The sequence below is a fragment of the Ornithorhynchus anatinus genome, chromosome 14, assembly GCF_004115215.2.
Source record: "Ornithorhynchus anatinus isolate Pmale09 chromosome 14, mOrnAna1.pri.v4, whole genome shotgun sequence".
Lineage (NCBI taxonomy): Eukaryota > Metazoa > Chordata > Mammalia > Monotremata > Ornithorhynchidae > Ornithorhynchus > Ornithorhynchus anatinus.
Window position 1 is genome coordinate 271,160 of NC_041741.1, and position 20,520 is coordinate 291,679.

At 43.9% G+C, this 20,520-nt stretch overlaps 1 long non-coding RNA gene across 2 annotated transcripts; it reads right to left on the reverse strand.

The window, feature by feature from the left end:
- Positions 1-5,250: 5,250 nt before the first annotated feature.
- On the reverse strand, positions 5,251-20,339 carry LOC120638801. 2 transcript variants are annotated; one of them, XR_005660756.1, is made up of 3 exons: positions 20,110-20,339; positions 6,906-7,105; positions 5,251-5,428 (listed from the first exon to the last, which is right to left on the reverse strand). It is a non-coding gene; the product is annotated as an uncharacterized LOC120638801 (long non-coding RNA). The 2 variants fall into 2 exon arrangements; XR_005660755.1 differs by lacking the exon at positions 5,251-5,428 and having other exon boundaries at positions 6,776-7,105.
- Between the last annotated feature and the right edge of the window lie 181 nt (positions 20,340-20,520).

Here is a 20,520-nt window from a genome sequence, read left to right on the forward strand (position 1 = left end):
CACCCAGTAGGTGCCCACTAAATACAAACGATTGATTGTCCACCGGCTGTGACAGGTGTGCAAAGTTCAACAACTCTGAAGGGGTAATACAGTCCTAGACTGGTTTATTCTGAGGATATTGGGCTAATCAGAGCATTTACTGCCATTCTAGACGAAGCTTGAAAGTTCCCAAGGGCCCGAAAATTGGGAAGGACATTATGTGTTTTATAGTAAAGTGTTTTTTTTTTAATTTAAATGAAAAATACCCATGCACACAAAATCCCCTTGGAAAAAAATCCTTTCTGATGTGTGCAAATTATCAATTATTCAAAGTAGAATCCATAAGATTAAAATCACCGTAGCTGTAAGTATAAATAAACCATGGGAAGGAATGTTTTGGAGTTTGTTTTGCCTGACTGGGGAAGCTGGGGAGGCTACTCCAGCCTGTTTCCCATCTTGGGGACCACTCGGTCACTCAAGGAAGAAATCTAAGCAATACAATGTGGTCGCAGATTTAGGGCCCAAGATCCTTTTCCTGGCTTCAGCTGGAAGCCCTGCAGGAAAATCATCTGCTAAAATCCACTCTGTGCTTTCTCCAGCACTGTAATATATAGACGTTTTGATTGTTCTATTTTAATTGGTTTTCACTGGGGTTTTCATAAGGCTGTGAGCCCCATGTGGGTCAGGGACTATGTCCAACCTGATATGCTTGTATCCACCCCAGTGCGTCGTACAGTGCCTGGCACGTAGTAAGCACTTAATAAATACCACAGTTATTAGTTGTAATGGTAATAATAATAGTGGCAGCGTCTGGGCCTCAACTCATTTCCTTGTTCGGACCCCAACCTTTAGAACAGTGCTGTGCACATTTTAATCGTTTAATTCATGATAGTAAAAATACAAATGCTCCTGTGTTGTTCCTTTTTTCAAAAAAACTCCAGTCATCCGTGCAGCCGGGATTCGTTTCTCCAACGAGTGACTGTTCTGTGAACGGCTGTACCGTGGGACCTGTTTTCCCATAGACTTATATGGGATTTGTTAGGTTCCATGCCAGAATGACAGCCAAACCCTTCACATAAGTAAAACTCTTGCACTGCACATCCCTCCCCCGTCAATTCCCCTCTCCCCTTCTCTTCAGTGTGAATCCACCGGTGGTTTGCAACCTTAGGTGGAGGGGCTGGGTCGGTGGGGTGGGGGGAATTGATTTAGCAACGGTGACTGGCGGAGCTTTCAGACGCTGGGGCATATCAGCAATTAGTGCCAGGCGATAGCTCTAGGCTGCATGTAATGTGGAGTGGTTGTAAATGATCTATCGGTCAGTGGTATTTATCGAGCCCTTACTGTGTGCCGAGCACTGTATCGAGCGCTCGGGAGAGTACAGTAGTGAGGGTAGACACGTTCCCTGCTCACAGCAAGCTGTATTCCAAGGTTTCAGAACACGAAATTGTTTCCTTTTTAGTTACTCATTTAATTCCCCCTTATTGTCAATAAAAGACATAGGCATTTTTACAAAGCATTTTCTTGCAATGCCAAATTGATATAATACAATAGCAAGGAGGAAAGTTGTAGGCAAAATGTTCACTTAGAACAAATATTACCATTTCAAAAGGACGTGTGTCACTGTGCGCTGAACCCATTAAGCTCCACTCTGCTAATACTGGCAATGAAAGATATTGGCAAAGATTTTCACTGTGCAATCATTTTTGGAATTTGTAGAAAGTGTCAAGAGCCCAAAAGGAATAACACTTGGCAAGAGAAGAAATCAAAAAGACAACATTCCTTTTCGCCAGGGAGGTGGAAGTATTGTAGTCAATCCAGTTGAGCTTCAAATTAATGTGGGCTGAGCTTCGAGTTGCAACATGGAATGCATTATCCTCCATTATCATTTTACAGCATCAGTAAGAATAGCAATAATAATAAACAATCAGAGTGAGCCATATGTTATTCACAACAAAGAATTGCCCCATTCGGGGCAACCCTGCAGCAGTTGCTTGGGTCCCCTGTGGTTATTCAGCCTCCAAGCAGGTCCGGGCCAAGCTGAGGTATTCTGCTGCAGGCAGTAGCAGAGAGCTCCACTTTAAGGGTTCCACTTTAAGGGTGCGCTGAAGCTCCCCATTCTACAGGCTGCAGAGCCTCTAAGGCTGGGAAATGGCCAAGGCCATCAGGCCCAAGTAAGAGGCCCAACTTTTCATTTTGAGCACAGGAACAAACCAGGGGAGGGGTTTGGTGGGGAGGGGCTCACTGGTTGCAGGGTCCCAAATGGGTTGGAAATGAATGAAGCAGGGCTAGGAAGGGAGAGGCACTGGGGCTCGTGGGAAGAGCATGGGATTTGGAGTCTGGAAGTCCTGGGTTCTAATTCTGCTCTGCCACTTGCCTGCTGTGTGACTTTGGGCAAGTCACTTCACTTCTCAGTGTCTCAGTGCCTCGGCTTCCTCATCTGTAAAATGGGGATTCAATACCTATTCTCCCTCCTATTTAGAATGGAAGCCCGATGTGGGACCTGATTTGTTTGTATCTACCTCAGCACGTAGAAGGGTGCTTGCCACAAAGTAAACACTTAAATATTATCATTATTATTACTACCTACTGTTCTTCCCTTTTGGACAGAAACTGTGTCCCATTTGCTCTAAGCTTTAGACTAGACTCAGGGTATGCGGATCAGACACAGTCCCTGTCCCACACGGGGCTCCCAGTCTAGGAGCTGGGGAGAACAAATATCTTATCCCCATTTTACAGATGAGGAACCTGAGGCCCAAAGAGAAGCACCGTGATCTGGTGGAAAGAGCGCAAGACCGGGAGTCAGAGGAACTGGGTTCTAATCCCGGCCCCCACACCTGCCTGCTCTATGACCATGGGCAAGTCACTTAATTTCCCCGAGGCTCAGCTCTGTCATACATAAAATGGAGCAGATATACCTGTTCTCCCTCCTTCTTAGATTAGGAGCCCCATTGTGGGAAAGGGATCCGGACCATCCTGATTATCGTGTACCTACCCCGGCATTTAGTACAGTGCTTGGCCCCAGTAGGTGCTTCAAAATATGGCAGTCATCAATAAGCAACTTGTTCAAGGTCACACAGCAAGCTAGTGGTAGAGCTGGACTAGAACCCAGGTCTCTTGACTCCCATGTTCATTCTACTAGGCCACATCGAGGGTGAAACACGTTTAGCACTTAGTATAGTGCTCTGCACATAGTAAGTGCTCAATATATACCACTGATGATGAGGAAACTCCCAATGCACATGCTCCGAGCTGCAAACATGGATGTCTGCAGCAGCTCAAAATGCACCCAGACTAACATGAGCATAATTAGCTCAGCACCTGGGAGGCCCAGCATTTCAAATTGGCTCTTTTCCATCTCTTGGGGGTTGGGGGGCAGAGAAGGGTAGACTGAGTCAGACTGAGTCAGTCTCCCAGCTCTCTTTTGGCTCATTCCACCTAAGGCCGGGAAGCAAGGCCTATCTGGCAAATCCTCCAGCAAACAGTCTGGGCAAGTGCTTGTTCCCAACTATCTGTACCATTAGGGATAATAATCTCTATTGGAGAAGCAATGTGGCTGCTGGGGGTCAGGGGAGCTGGATTCTAATCCTGGCTTGGCCACGTGGCTGCTGCCATGTGGCCATGGGCAACTCACTTCACTTCTCTGTACCTCGTTTACCTCATCTGTAAAATGGGGTGAAAATACCTACTCGCCCTCCCTCTTAGACTGTGCGTCCCAGGTGGGTCAGGGATTGGGTCTGATCTGCTGGATCTTTTCCAGGGCCTGATGCAGTGCTTTGCACATACCAGTAATTTACTTTATTAGATCCATAATTGAATTCATTCATTTATATTACACCTGTAATTTAATTTAACTTATTTATTAATATTAATACCTGTCTCCCCGACTAGACTGTAAGCTCATTCTGGGTTGGGAATATGTCTATCAGTTCTGTTTCACTGTACTCTCCCAAATGCTTAGTACAGTGCTATGCACACAGGAAGCACTTGATAAATACAATGAATTGATTGACTGTCAGTCTTTAACATATTATTACTACTAGTACTAATCCCTTTGCATCATAACTGATTCATATCTTAAATTGAGAAACAAAGCCAACTCACTTCAGCTGCAGGGCTGGGTGTAAACATTCTTCTCTGGTTGGAGAGGCAGGTAGTGAGGTACTTTCCCGCTCGAGAAAGGGCATGTGAACATTGCAGCTTCAGGGACACTTATCGAGTGGGCAATAGGAAGCCATTGTTCTCATCCATTGCCTTTCAAGAGTCTCAAAATCCAGCAGATTGGGCCTACTTTGGCCACGCAGGGAGACCTCGATGCCAACCTAACACAAAATATGCAATAGTATCCACATTTAAATATTAATACACAATGTTACATTTCTTTTTACTTCTTTATTTACTGGAACATGCACACCTGTTATACAATATTGTAGCATTGTAGAATTGTAAGTGGATGAACTGTGGAGTTTGTTTTCCTACAGACTTAGGTGCTAGATGGTGCAACATGGCCAGGTGGATAAAGCAAGGACCTGGGAGTCGGAAGGACCTGGGTTCTGATCCCAGTGCCACCACATGTCTTCTGTGTGATCTTGGGCAAGCCACTTAACTTCTCTGGGCCTCAGTTACCTCAATTATCTCATCTGTAAAATGGGAATTAAGATTGGGAACCTCATTTGGGACATGGACTGTGTCCAACCTGATGAGTTTGTATCCACCCCAGCACTTAGTACAGTGCCTAGACACAGTAGGCATTAAGAAATACCATAAAAAAATAGGAGTGATTCCAGAACCTCTAGAAAAGTAATGAAATTCCTTTATATGTTATATTTGTAATGATCAATTTCACTGAACTATTATCTTACTAATTAAACACTCACTCATCTACTTTTACACTTTTCTTCTTCCACCTATCTCTAATTAGTTTTACACTATCTGTCTCCCCGGTAAGAGTATATGCTCCTAAAAGACAGGGATTATGTCTATTAACTCTCCCACCCATTTTCCTCTGCTTAGGACAGGTGTTCTGCCTAGCCAATACTCAGTAAATACTATTAAGTGATGTGCTAATATTTAATCTTTCTTCTTTATTAAAGCAACTCATAACACATGAGTCTCTGCAGCAGGCTGCAGGAGTAGAAGCTCATTCTGCTGACGTAGGTATGGCTTTTCAACTTTAGTGCAGAATTTATCTAATATATGCTAAACAGAAGCCTTATTTTTTCTTAAAGCACCCTGTAGCAAGTGAACACATTCTAAAGACATCTACTCACCTTTGAAATTTTCTCTCCATTAGGGTCTTCTCTGAGCATATTTATAAATTCATCCACTTTCTTGAATATTGAAGAAAGGTTTTTGAATCCCAAAATTTCAGCAGGTGGTGAAGAAACTTGATTCCTCCAGGATCCACTCATCATCCATTGGTTCATCTCAGCCCAGGGATGAGGAGAGGGCACTGTGACATTTGAAAGGAACATTGGGGCCAGTTGGGCATTCGCATGCAGTAAGGCAAATAATAATAATGATGATCACATTTGTTAAGGACTTTCCATGTTAAGGTCTGGGGTAGATAAAAGATACGTAGGTTGGACACAGTCCCTGTCTCACTTGGAGCTCACAGTCTAAGTGTAAAGATGGATTAAGCCCTCTTTCCCTGACTCCTCCCTTCTGTGTCATCTAGGCACTTAAATCTGTCCCTCTGAGCATTTTGCATTCAATCCACACTCTCAGCCCCAGAGCACATATGTACATATCAGTACTTGATTTATTGATATTAATGTCGGACTCTCTCCCTAGTGTGTAAGCTTGCTGTGGGCAGGGAACATGTTGACCAACTCTGTTGTATTGTACTCTCCCAACAGTGTAGTATAGTGCTCTTCCCAGAATAAGCTCTCAATAAACAACACTGATTGACTGGTAAGTAGGAGGGAAAGAAAATTAACTAGCCCCCATTTTATAGATGAGGAAACTGAGGCCTAGAGAAGGGACGTAACTTGTCCAACATCACACAGCAAGCACTGGCAGCATGGGATTAGAACCTAGGTCCCTTGGCTCCCAGGTCCATACTCTCTCCACTAGGCCAGCTGTTTCACCTGTCCATGCACTTAGATCTGTGACCTTTGGACATCTGGTATTCACTCCACCCTCAGCCCCCCAGTACTTGTGTACATTTCTATAAATTATATCTTATATATTATTTATATTAATGTCTGTCTACTCCTCTAGACTGTAAACTCACTGTGGGCAGGGAATGTGTCTACCAATTCTGTTGTATTGTACCCTCCCAAGGGTTTAGTACAGTGCTCAGCACACAGTAAGCACTCAGTGAATACCACTGACGATGATGATGGATGGTTGGATCCTGGGCTCATGCATTAAGCCATATTAGCATCTATTCCCAGGGTAATTGTACTTCAGTGGAAAAGTCATTTTGGAATTTTATTATCTTGGAGATTCTTCACAAATCAGTGAGTACCTACATTTGTGGATAACTTGGGAAGAGTGTAATCATTTTTCATATGACTGTGGAAATGTGTACTTATTTGTTCCTTCCCATTTTAATTTCCAACTGAAAACATTTTTCTAAACCCAAAGGTAAGATGCAATGTGCGTTTATGTGTGAGGTAGCCGAGATTTATTTTTTGAAGTCAAATCAGTTTTACAGCCGCTTTTCAGAAGTTGAACAGATGGCCGCGCTCATGGATGTTGTTGAAACCTACTCTTTAGGGTCCCAAAAGAAATTCATAGAGCAAAGGTATGCCAGACAAACAAGTGGCATAAATAGAGATCTCACTCCTCAGCATCTGCATCACACTTACATTTGCATTTGCACTTTATTTTCACCCCAACCTCAGCCCCACAGAACTTAGGTACATATCTGTAATTTATTCACTGATATTATATTTATATTCATTTATAATAACAAACATAACCCCTGGGAGTTGAAACTTGGATTATGGTCTGTGCTGCAGTGTTGGGCCAAGAATGGTTCAGAGCAGCGCCGCTCGGTCGGATGTTCTTTGGGTCTGATAACTGCCCGCCTCAGTGCGGAGGAAGCTGATAGACTGCAGCAATCTTCCTTTGGATTTCTGAAGACGCTGCTCCAGCCCTTCTCAATATGACTTTTCCCCATCTGCCAGAAGACAGTAAGGAGGAGAGGGATGAGATGATGACAGGACCTGAACTGCTTGAAGGGGGCATGAGGTATTTTTGCTTTCACTTATGGAGGAGGAGTTGCGGGGGGGCGGGGAGGATGGCTCTTGGACTTCATTTGCAGCTTTATGCAAATAAATTTGCAAATCATTATTTTGGCACTTCTTTTATTTAGATTGCGTCACTCTGAAATATTTTTGCTGTGGTCAAGACATAATGTTACCATTTTTTCCTACCAGAGACCTGGCATGTAACTCGATTTCACCTCATATCTCCAGAAATCAGATTAGGGCTGCATCTATGCATCTGTCAAGGCCACCACCTCACACTTTTCTGTTGCTCCCACTTTATTTCTCTTTTGATACCATCTCTTTGTCATTCTTTCTCTCACTATCTGCTCTGCTTTACTGATTGTGATTCTCCTTACAGTAATTTTAAGTATGATTGCATTTTATTGCATACTAGTGACTGTTCGGAATAGCTAAAAACCCAGTCCAAACCCCAAGAAGCCTGTTTTTTCAGTTTTCAGCTAGGATCAACTAGAGATGAGAAATCGCCGAATCTGGCACCAGAGGGTTTGTTGACTTCTTTTTCTATGCACAATCTGCCTATGCTTCAATTCCAGCTCTATCCAAATAACTGTGAAGGAACGAATTGTATTTTTGCTTGCTATTCCTTAATACAGTTGAAGAGATGACTTACCAAACAGGAACTGCTAAGCATTTTCTGCAACACTGTAACCTCTCCCACTTGGAAACTAAAGGGAGTATAATCATTAGGCCAGCAGTAGCCTAGAAGCCACTGAGCCTGAGGCACCTACCAGGAAAGCGTTTGTAAATAAGTCCTCAATAATATTATCCCAAGGGAAGAGCTACTTCTGTGGAAACAATGGCCAGGGTATAAGGAGCAGTACAGTAGTTGTTCATTCATTAATTCATTCGTATTTATTGTTGTTTCAGTAGATGAATCATGGCAAGTGGAAAGGACAGATAAGCTACTATGTATCTATTTGATGAAAAACAAATTCAATAAAACTGTATAATTTCCTGCACTTTGAATGTTTTTAGTCAGGTTAGTAAAAAAAAACCAAAAAAAAGCATTAGCACCCTGCATCATCCTTTCCTTTTCCTTTGTAGACCTCCTCATCCGAATAATCTCTTGCCACTTCTAGAGTCCAGGCTGAAGGCTTGTCTGCATTTGAGGAATCTCATCTAAACACAAAACAGTTTGATGATAATTTCTCTTCCATCCAAATGTAAATTCATTTGGAATCCATAAGGTCTCAAGAAGCAGTGTGGCACAGTGGCAAGAGCCCGGGCTTGGGAGTCAGAGGTCATGGGTTCTAATCCCAGCTCCGCCGCTTGCCAGCTGGGTGACTTTGGGCAAGTCACTTCACTTCTCTGTGCCTCATTTACCTCATCTGGAAAATGGGGATTAAAACCGTGAGCCCCACATGGGACAATCTCATCACCTTGTATCCCCCCAGTGCTTAGAACAGTGCTTTGCACATAGTAAGCACTTAAACAAGTTCTTGATATCAGCAATCCCTTAAGGCCAGTTCTGATTACCTGGCATAAAACCCAACTTCCGATTCCATGGTTTTCCTACTAGGCTATGCTGTCTCCCATGAAGGGTGAATTTGAAGTGACTCTTGCTAATCGGGGGTCCAATCAATCATACACATCAGTCATACTTATTGAGCACTTATTGCTTGCATAACATGATATTAAGTGCTTGGTTGAGTACAGTGTAACAGAGTCTACTGACACAATCCCCACCCAAAAGAAATTTATTGACATTTAAATAAATTGCAGATGGACGGGTACTTAAATACTGTGAAGCTGGGGAAGGAATAAATAACAAAGTGTTTAAGGGGTACAGGCCCACTTGCATAGGTTCAGCAGAAGGGAGGGCATAGACAGGAAAGTGAGGGCTTAGTCAGGGAAGGCCTTTTGGAGAAGGTATGATTTTGGCAGGGTTTTGAAGATGGGGAGAGTGGTGGTCCCCACAATGTAGTGCCTCTAAAGGGGACCTCAAGGCATCCTCCCTAATCCCTCCCTGATGTTTAGAGTCCTGCAGGAGGCCCAGAATCGCTGGTTGAATGGTTCCCATCTCTTCTGAAATCCCATGTTCTCTGGAAATTAAATTTCCTTTTCCTCACAACACAACCTCCCTATCAACATCTTGGCACTTTTGTGCCATTTTTGGGGGGGGGGGTGGCATTTTTTTAATGGTATTTAAGAGTTGGTTATGTGCCTAGCACTGTACTAAACACTGGGGTAGATACAAGCTGATCAGGTTGGAGACAGTCCACGTTCCACAGGAGCTCACAGTCTTAATCCCCATTTTACAGATGAGGTAATCAAGGCCCAGAGAAGTGAAGTGACTTGCTCAAAGTCACACCTCTAGACTGTAAGCTCATTGTGGGCAGGGACTGTGTCTGTTATATTGTTATACTGTACTCTCCCCAGTACTGAACAGTGCTTAGTACAGTACAGTGCTCAGCACACAGTAAGCACTCAATAAATACTATTGACTGACAGCAGACAAGTTGTGGAGCCAGGATTAGAACTCAGGTCCTCCGATTCTCAGGCCCATGCTCCTTCCACTAGGCCATGCTGCTTCTCTTGTATCTTTTGTTTTACATCCTATACTAATAATAATAATGTTGGTATTTGTTAAGCGCTTACTATGTGCAGAGCACTGTTCTAAGCGCTGGGGTAAACACAGGGGAATCAGGTTGTCCCACGTGGGGCTCACAGTCTTAATCCCCATTTTACAGATGAGGGAACTGAGGCACAGAGAAGTTAAGTGACTTGCCCACAGTCACACAGCTGACAAGTGGCAGAGCTGGGATTCGAACGCATGAGCTCGAACTATACTATTGGAGCACTTCTCCCTCCCTTTTATAAGTAATTTTATGTCTGCCTCTCTGATGATATTTTTAGGTCCTTGTGAGCAAGGATTTTGTCTTCTTCCACCATACTCTCCCCCAAGCACTTAGAACAGTGCTCCACACAGAGTATGAGCTCAATAAACGATGGTTGGTTGGAGGTGGAGAGGGAAAGCAGCCAAGTGTCTCTTTCCCAAGACAGGCTCCGCAGTGATCCTCCCCATTCTTCTTCTGATGATAAATCTATACTACACAGGATGGTTTTGTTTATTTCTGGGCTTAACATTTTTTGCGTGTGTGATTTTCACTGGGGAGGTGGGGGTGGTAAATGGAGGCCCTTTTGACTCCACAGAACCAGGGCTGTAGCCCTGTTGGCTTGTTCAGAGATCTACTCCTGACATAGTAAGGAAGTTGGACAAATCATTGGCACTGACTAATGAAACCAAGAATATCTTAATGATCATCCGCATGATCTAACTGAACTGCCTCGCCTGAGCTGCGAAGCTGACTCAGAGAGAAAGCAGAGATTGAGTGATAAAGCGAAAATGGCAGGAAGCCCTGCAGCTCCTGGCCCCTCCACAGAACCACCGCAGCACTCCTCGACGTGTCATCTCTACCCAGCTTGGATCCCGTGACTTTGATCCTGAGGCCTTAGTGCGGCAGGTGTTGATCTTCGCCCTCGGGGCCCCACAGACCCTGGGTGGCTGGGATTGAGCCATCAGATCAGCGGGAATCTCGGTCTGGGCCAAACCCTCCAGATCCAGCCCTGATGCATCCCAAAGAAGCAGAGTGGCCTAGTGGAAAGAGCCCAGGCCTGGGAATCAGAGGACTTGGGTTCTGATTCCAGCTTCGCCATTTGTCTGCTGTGTGACCTTAGGCGAATCACCCAACTTTTCTGTGCCTCAGTTCTCTCAACTGCAAAATTCAATACCTGTTCTCCATCATATTTAGACTGTGAGCCCCATGTGGGGCCTGATTACCTCATATCTACCCCAGCACTTAGCACAGTACTTGACGCATAGTAAGTGCTTAACAAATAGCACAGTTAGTATTATCCCAGACCAAGGTGAACAATTTTGAGAGCGAGGCTCTGGAGCAGAATGGGCTCCTGGAATCCTGAGGTGCTGAAGTCACAGGTCCAGGTTTGTCTTTCTACCACAGATTCCTTGCCTTAAAGATGCTGGTCTGGCCTAGTGCTTGCCCCACCACCAGGCACCAGGCTAACAGGGCATTACACAGCATCCACTTTAGGAACCTCTGTAGGGACCCTGCAACTCTTCTTGGGGCCATTCTTTAAAAGTGGAAATGAGGATGATGATGACAGTAATAATAATACTAACAATAATAATAGGGGTATTTGTTAAGCATATACTATGTACCAAGCATTGTACTAAGCACCGTGGTAGATGCGAGATAATTGGGTCAGGCAGAGTCTCTGGCCCACATGGGGCTCACAGTCTAAGGGGGAGGGAGAGATGGGCATTTAACCCCCAACTTACAGATATGGAAACTGAGGCACTGAGAACTTAAGCAACTTGTTCATGGTCGCAGAGCAGGCAGATAGCAGAGCTGGGATTGGAATCCAGGCCCCCTGGCTGTTGTGCTCTTTCAACTAGGCCACGCTGAGGGAACTGAGGCCCAGGGAGGCTAAGTGTCTGGCCCTCGGCCACCCAGCTGGGATAAGACCCCGGGTCTCCTGTCCACCAGCCCCGTATTTTCTCCACCATGGCCTCACCCGAATAGTCGGCGGGGGGGAAGCATTTGGATACCTGGGTTTGGTGCTGAGTTGTGGACCTGAAATCAACAGCAGTGGAATGAGGACATTCTGCTCCTCACCCTCTGTCCTTGTTTTTTACCAGTTAATCCTACACTTATAACTGTGATGACATGATATAGAATACAATGCATTTATTCATATCTTATTTGGTGAAGGATAAAAGTTTCATTTTATTGCAGGAATGATACTATTAAAGAAAAAAAATCTGCTACAGCTTGCTGGTGAAATCTTTTGAATGAACATCACTTGCTTCCTAAATGGTAAGGCAATGATTGAAAGAAAATCCCTCCAGGAATGAGGGGAGATATAGTGATTTAAAAAAAAACCACAAACAAATGATGGAATTGGATTTCTGTAGTAAGGAAGGAAAAGGCTGGGTGATTTTTTAAAATTTAAATCAGGTTCCTTAAAATCAAGGTTTGTAAATGTTGGATAGCTGTTTTGGGCCTTCTAAAGGACTGAACTGCCATGAGCAGCACTACCCCACCCCGGTCCACACTTCCTGCTTGGAGACTGGAGATAGAGATGCAACTCGGAATTCATCTGTAATGCTTTCCACATTTTAAAACCCTTTTTAAAAATGGTATTTGTTAGGTGCTTTCTATAAATCAGGCACTGGTACTGTGATACTTAGATACTATATACTAAGCACTGGAGTAGATACAAGATGGTCAGGTTGGACAGGATGGTCCCTGTCCTTCATGGAGCTCACAGTCTTAATCCCCATTTAATAGATGCGGTAACTGAGGCATAGAGAAGTTAAGTCATTTGCCTAAGGTCAGACACCAGAGAAGTGGTGGAGGTGGGATTAGAAACCAGATCCTCTGATTCCCAGGCCCGTGCTCTTTCCACTAGGCCAAGCTCCTTCTCTGTTACTTTCCTGTCTCACTCCTCCTTCCCTTCTCTCAACCCAATCTCTATTCTGTACCTGAACGTAGAACCAGGAACGATATCTTATTCAGAGAGCACATTGGAAGCAGCCCCCTGTAGTTATTTACCCGAACAGATATCACCATCTTTTTTGTTCACTAATTAATGGGATCTTTAGGGTGGCTACAAGATTCCTTCAGTAGATTAATTTAAGCCAAATCCCTTACAACTCCTATTTCAATGAATGTGAACTTATGGCCGGGGATCCTAAACCCAGTAGCTGAAAGAGGAATGTGATTTTAGTATCATACCTCGTTTGGACAGATGATGAAAAAAAATGGCATTCTCGGTTTAATCTTAAGGAAAACCTTATCTTTTTCTTTACCTAAGGAGCAGAGTAATTTCAAGGTAGTCAGTGAAAAGATATATCCATCTGTGTAAGTTTTTGTCATTCTGTAACTATTACCTATTCTTCCAACCTTTTATGAAAATACTTCAGCTTTTAGTTACAGCGACTGGCTAATGCCCTCTCACTGGAAATTCTACCTTTCTGAAATAGCACAGCTGGAAACTCCATAGAGCCTTGGATTCTCCAAAATCATAGAATGATAAAAGAAATACTGGAAGTCAGTATACCTAAAGTCAAACTTCGGTCATCTTCCATTAACTTGCTCTCTGCATGCACAAATAATGACCGCATTTCTGAGAAGCTTGGATGCTTTGTAAATGGAGAATTGCTTGTAAAACATTCATGGAACTAGTGCTGATTGCTTTCACCCTGACTGAATATTTACCCAATATGCAATTCATCTAATAGATATTACTGACTTCTTGCCACTCCCACACAAGATACCTTTCAGGTTACACAAGTTGTGCTCTCTTCTTGTTCCAGTTTTTAAAACTTCCATACTCAAGCTATTTGAATATATTGAATAATAATAATAACAATAATTGTTAATTACTTAGTAAATGCAGAGCACTGTACTAAGCGCTGGGGTAGATACAAGATAATCAGGTCCCACATGGGGCTCCCAGTCTGAGTAGGAGGGAAAACAGGTATCAAATCCCCATTTTGCAGATGAGGGAATTGAGGATCAGAAAAGTTAAGTGATTTGCCCAAGTTCACACAGTAAGTGGCGGAGACAAATTTAGAACCCGGAATCTCTGACTCCCAAGTCACTAGAGACTCCCAATCTCTTTCCACTAGGCTGCACTGCTTAAAATGACTAAAATGTCACTGAAATGAACCTGACTTGTTCCCTCCCACCGCATATCAATGTTTGCTCTTTTATTTAATTTTGGAATCAAGGAAAAGAAGGGGGACGGGGAGAGAAAGAGAGATAGAAAGAAGGAAATCTGCCAAGCAAAAACTGTTTTGTTGTTAACTGAAAAACAAAGGGAGATAGTGTGATGCTTGGCAGAAAGGAAATACGTTGAAGACCATCCAGTATCTCTCTGTTGAATGTAGGTGAGTTAAGAACCTGCATTTGATATAATTTTCAGCTAAGGGCAATCTAAATCGAAATGTTTGTTCTTATTTTGATTGTCTTTGAACTTCATGTTTGGCAAAACAGGGTTTATTGTTTCCACCTCAAGGAAAGAAACTTTACATCTGCCTCGTAGTAGCTTAACCGGTCATCAATGCTAGAGTGCTTCACATTACAACCTAGAAATATTTCTTCTGTTCTCCTTGGCTATGACGGCCAGTTACAACTCCCAGTTTGCCTTTCGACATCGACTTTGGCATCCTGGCATCCGTTCAACATCGACTCTTATCGCCTGGCCAACCCAGGCTATTGAGCTGCAATAAGCATAACTTTGATACCGGTGGAGTGATTGTACTCCCAAATATTTTTTTACTGGAGTCTTTGTTCTCCCATTGGATACGCAGAATGCCATCATATAGATGTGATGGACTAAACTTGCCCATGAACTGAAACACTGAAAGAATTTCTAGGGTTAAGGCCCAAAAGAAAATATCTGGGGGCACCACTGCTCTCTGCTACAAATTCAGCTTAGTCTCAAAGTCAATCTTTCATGGTTGAACTCTGGGATGAAAATGTGGCATTTCTGATGCTATGCCTACACCGTGTAAGAGATCACTTACAACTACATTGAAGTGAAAGTCCAGCCGTCAGGCCTGGGATGCAAAGAGGTTGACTTGCTTACAAGGAGGAAGAACTTTGAAACTAAGAAGTGACAGGGTAAGGTTGAGCAGTGAATAGGTACTATTTGGAGATAGTATTATATGACCTGCTACCTTCTGTCAACTGTATTACACTGTTCTCTCCCAAGCGCTTAGTACAGTGCTCTGCGCAAAATATGCACTCAAAAACTTACATTGGTCGATCCTGTCCAAGCACAGATTAAGACAGACTCTGAAGGATGGGTGGGTGAATGCTTCAGTAAATACAGCGTGATGATTTTAAAGTGGATTGGAATGGTGGGGCTCAAATCCCCTAAGGAACTGTTAAATAGTCAAGGGGTTTGACAGTTGCAAAACTGATTAAGGAAGGGAACAGATAGACAAGATGGGAAGTGCTAGGATTAGTGGATTCCCTTTACCCTCTTCCCTGGGGTCCATTCAGCGGCAGCAATTGTACCAGTTTAGGGAGAGGGCTGTTGGCTGGGAAGATTTCCAGAGGGACAAGAGGGTCTGCCTCCTCAGGTCTTCGAGGTGACAGTGGGAAGGCAGTTTGCCATAGACAGCGTAATCTTTTTGTTCTTATTCTGTATGAAGGCGAGACCATTTTTGGGGTATTTAGGAATAAGTCCGGTGAATCTGGGAAATAAAGCTTGGGAAAAAGGTGACAAGGAACCATGGAGCAAGAAAATGGAGGTAGCAGGAGGGGTCCAAGAAACCTTCCAGTGGGGCAAGAAGCAGCTTCCCCAACTGATGGAGGGAGATGCATGAGTATAAAAATAGAGAATATGTGCAAGAGCTCCAATCATCGAACTATATACCTAAACATACAGATATGGCCATAGGGCTTGAGTCATCTAGAGTGGACGGTGGGACTGCTGAGGGTGAACAGGGAAGGCTTAGGGGACAAGGTGAGGTATTTGGTGGACCTTGAATGGGTGTGATTCTAAAAAATGGATAAGGGATGGAGTTCCAAGTGAAAGGGAAAGAGATGCCAACAGTTACTGGGAAGTGGGAGAGTAAAGGTGGAAGATAATAAGGAGAACAGTGGAAGAGAGCTAGGGAAAAGTAGAAAGGAGGTCAGCTAAGTAGGAAGGAGCCAATAGGAAAGCATTGAAGGTGTCAGTCATTCAATCGCTGGTATTTATTGAGCGCTTATCGTGCATAGAGCACCGTAGGAAGCCCGTGCGAAAGTACAACAGAGTTGGTAGAGGTGATTCCTGCCCAGAGGAGCTTACAGCCTACAGGGAGAGGTAGACATTAAAATCAAGATACAGCTAGGGAAAATGGCAGGGTACAAGGACATGCATGTCAAGTAAGTGCTCAATAAATACGATTGAATGAATATGCGTGTCACTCTGTTGACCTTGGGAAGGCCTTCTCTGATTAAGCCCTCTTCTTCTCGGCTCCCTCTCCCTTGTGTGTCATCCTTTCATTCGGATCCGGGATCGAGTATACACCCCACCCTCAGCCCCACAGCACTTATGTACTTATCTATAAATTACATATTATAAATTGTTCATTTATATTAATGTCCGGCTTCCCCTCTAGACTCTGTGCTCATTTGGGCAGAGAACATGTCTGCCAACATTGTTGTATTGTAGTCTTCCAAGCTCTTAGTACAGAGCTTTCGAAGTGTTTGAATTGTGCATTCCAAGTGCTCAGTACAGTGCTCTGCACATAGTAAGCGCTCAATAAATACTATCGAATGAATGAGCTCTGCAATCAGTACGTGCTCAATAAATACCGCTGATCGATTGCCGGATATGCACATAAGTACTGTGGGGCTGGAATGAGTATCAGAACGCTCAGAGGGCACACAGCTAAGGGCATAGACAATCCAGAAGGGAAAGGAAGGTGGAGAAAATGGGGGCTTCACCCCTGTCCTTAGGAGCTTACAGCTCAGTGGGGTAGACAGACATTAGGTTAGAAGGGAAATCAGATGGGAAAGCAAGAGGGTATAAGAATAAGTACACAAATGCTCTAGGAGTGGGGTTACTATCAGAGGACTTGTGTGTGTTTAATAGTGTGTTTAACAGTTGTTTTGCATCTGCAATATGCTCGGCATTGATAGCAGCAAATTGCATCCTAGAAAAAACATCTGAGAATGGCAGCAGGTAGGGCAAACAGTTTTTCAGTGGATAAAGTTCACAGTTAGACCATCGGGGACCATCTTGAACTAGATAGGAGACGGACAAATAAATACCAAACTTGATTCCACTTAGGTTGCACGTCTTTCTTTTTGTACTGAGTAAGAACAGGTGAACTTAACGTAAATTACTCTGCTGGTTCTTTAAAGGTATTTTTCTAAGTATCAATTAACTCCCGAGTTCATATTGCTAAAGTATCTCTACTCCCGATTAATGAACGTCTTTCATTAAGTGAGATAAGGTTAATTTTACTGCTTTAAAGTGCTTAGCTAAGTTATAATCTCCAAGGCCAAGCATGAATTTTATGCTTAATGTTTATTGCTCTTTTCATGTTATAGTTCCTCCCACTCAAAATACTATAACAATAACCTTTTTAACATGCGGCATTTATAGACTGCCTATCTCCAGAGACATCTCAGTATTGTAAATATAGTATTTCATTTAACCATCCCAACATCCTAGGTGCTGGGGGTTGATTTTTCTGCTAGTAAAACTCAAGTATGGAAAACGAGGTTCCAAAGGTTATTTAATTAGCTAGTCAAGGAACTTAGGAGGAAAAGTCAGCTCTTTTCCCAGAGTTTTCCACTACTACACGGTGTCTTTATCAATCAGAGGTATTTATTGAGCACTTAATGTGAGCAGAACACCGCATTAAACGTTGAACTTCTGAATCAGATACAGGAACACGGTATGGTACAGCTGTAGTCTGGACCCAGTTCTTACTTTCCTCTTAATTATTTATCTAATAGATTTGTATTTCAGTTGAAATGTTACAAATCTATTTTAATTGGTGGTTGAGTGTGTCAGAAGGAGAGAGGGAGGGAGGGAGGGAAAGCAGAAGAGGAAGGAATCTCCCTTTCTCAGTCCTAGACAATACCAGAGTTCCTTCCTGAAGTTTCTGTGAAGGCTTTGGAGAGAAAATTGTGGACCCACCTAGAGCAGTATGAGGCTCTGGAGTCAGTGGGTCCCACTGAATTGTAATTATCCTTCTTTTCCCTGAGTTCTTACATTTACAGGCAGGAATTGTGCGGGGTGTGGGGAGCTGAGGACGGAGGCAGATGAATACCTAAGGGCTTCAGGGATATGGGCTCAAGAGCATAGGCCATCCTGTAGGGAGGGAAAATAGGGTGTTTCACTAAAACAAGAAGCAGTCTGACTTGGTGGCAAGAGCCCGGGCTTGGGAGTCAGAGGTCATGGGTTCTAATCCTGCCTCAGGTACTTGTCAGCTGTGTGACTTTGGGCAAGTCACTTAACTTCTCTGTGCCTCAGTTACCTCATCTGTAAAAATGGGGATTAAAAAATGTGAGCCCCACGTGGGACCATCTGATTACCCTGTATCTACCCCAGCGCTTGGAACAGTGCTCAGCCCATAGTAAGCGCTTAACAAATACCATAATTATTATTAAAAGGAGCATGATTTTGAAGATCCGGCATTTTGGGTGAATTTGGCTATCTGTGCTATAATAATAATAATAGTATCTGTTAACTACTTATTAAGTATCAAGCACTGTCCTAAGAACTGGGGTGGATACACGACAATCAGGTCGGACCCAATCTCTGTCCCGTACGGGGCTCACAGTCTAAACAAGGAGGAGAACGGGTACTGAATTCCCATTTTACAGATGTAGAAACCGAGGCCCAGAGAATTTAGAGAAGCAGTGAGGCTCAGTGGAAAGAGCCCGGGCTTGGGAGGGGTCATGGGTTCTAATCCCGGCTCCGCCGCTTGCCAGCTGTGTGACTTTGGACAAGTCACTTAACTTCTCTGTGCCTCAGTTACCTCATCTGGAAAATGGGGATTAAAACTGTGAGCCCCACATAGGACAACCTGATCACCTTGTATCCCCCCAGCATTTAGAACAGTGCTTTGCACATAGTAAGTGCTTAACAAATACCACCATCATTATTATTATTATTATTAACTTAAGCGACCAAGGTCATACAGCAGGCAAACGGCAGAGCTGTTTCAGGAAAACCTTGAATACATTCAGTGACTGATGTCCATAGGTTTTTGGGGTCCCTAAAAATTCTCCAAACTAAAGAATTTGATGAAAAAAAAATCTCTTTTTCCAGAATCCAGAAATGGAAAGACCTCCACTGACACGTTAAGACATCATTCAGGTCATTACCTTTCCTCTATTAAAAAAAGTCTTTTAACACTTGGCAAGGATGGTGGTAAAACATGTTGGGGAAGAAGGTGAGACACGCTTTTCAAAATCTGAGTGATCTCCTCGTCTCAGGAATGTGACTGCGACACTAAAAAGGAACGCTTTTCAACTTGTCCCTTTTGGTGTTTACCACTGGTGATAGTTAGATACCTCCCCCAGCTGCCCCGATCAAACATATTATGGGTATTTATTGAACAGTCACTGTGGGCAGAGCACTGTACTGAGCACTCAGGAGAGTCTGATACGATACACAATTCCTGAACACAAAGAGTTTACAGGCTAGAGGCCCCAGGCCTGGGACCAGCGAGTTCCCTCCAATGGGCCATAGGACCAGCTCACAAGCCCAGAAGAGAGAACGAAAACACTCACGGGGACCTAGCAAATTTTCATTCATTCAATCGTATTTATTGCACGCTTACTATGTGCAGAGCACTGTACTAAGCGCTTGGTATGTACAATTCGGCAACAGATAGAGACAATCCCTGCCCAATCCCTGTCTCAACGGTCTAAACGGTCTAAATTTTCCCAGAAAACAATCCTTTTATATTAGAGAGACCCAACTGTTACTTCAAGCAAGAAAGCAATTAGATTACCCTTACTTCCCTTAGTCTCTGATCCTGAAGTTTGGTTTAATCACATTTATTGATCGTCTACTCTGGGCAGAGCACTGAACTAAGCACTGGGGAGAGTACGATATAGAATGAAGAGCAGCTGAGCCTCGGGACTTGACATTTCAGGATCGGGAACCTGGGCAGAGTGCTTATGATTTACGCAGGACCACTCACACCCTCTCAATCCTTTCTGGGCACGTTCTCCACAGGACATGGGGTATAAGTGAGTCGGTGGCGGCGGGCCGGGAGGCGGTACACTGAGAAGTGCATGTGCAGCTCTGGCCCGTATTAAACCATCTAAAGGCAGTACTTTGTCCGGAACCTGGACATCCTTAAATCCCCCCCTGGCAGCTCCTCTCAAGCCAATCTACTCACCGTGCATTGTTCCCTCTGCCAATATCTTCCATACGTCCTTCCACCTGTCCGCACCTCTGCCGTACTCATCCGAGTGCTTAGTATAAGCACATAGTGGGTGCTCGGTAACCGTTGACTGATTGATACTAGGAAAATCGGGGACTGATATGGCACAGGTAACCAGTCCCTGACTTCCCCAAGAGAAGCAGCGTGGCTCAGTGGAAAGAGCCCGGGCTTGGGAGTCAGAGGTCATGGGTTTGCATCCCGGCTCTGCCGCTTGTCAGCTGTGTGACTGTGGGCAGGTCACTTCCCTTCTCTGTGCCTCAGTTATCTCATCTGTAAAAGGGGGATGAAGACTGTGAGCCCCACGTGAGACAACCTGATTCCCCTGTGTCTCCCCCGGCGCTTAGAACAGTGCTCTGCACATAGGAA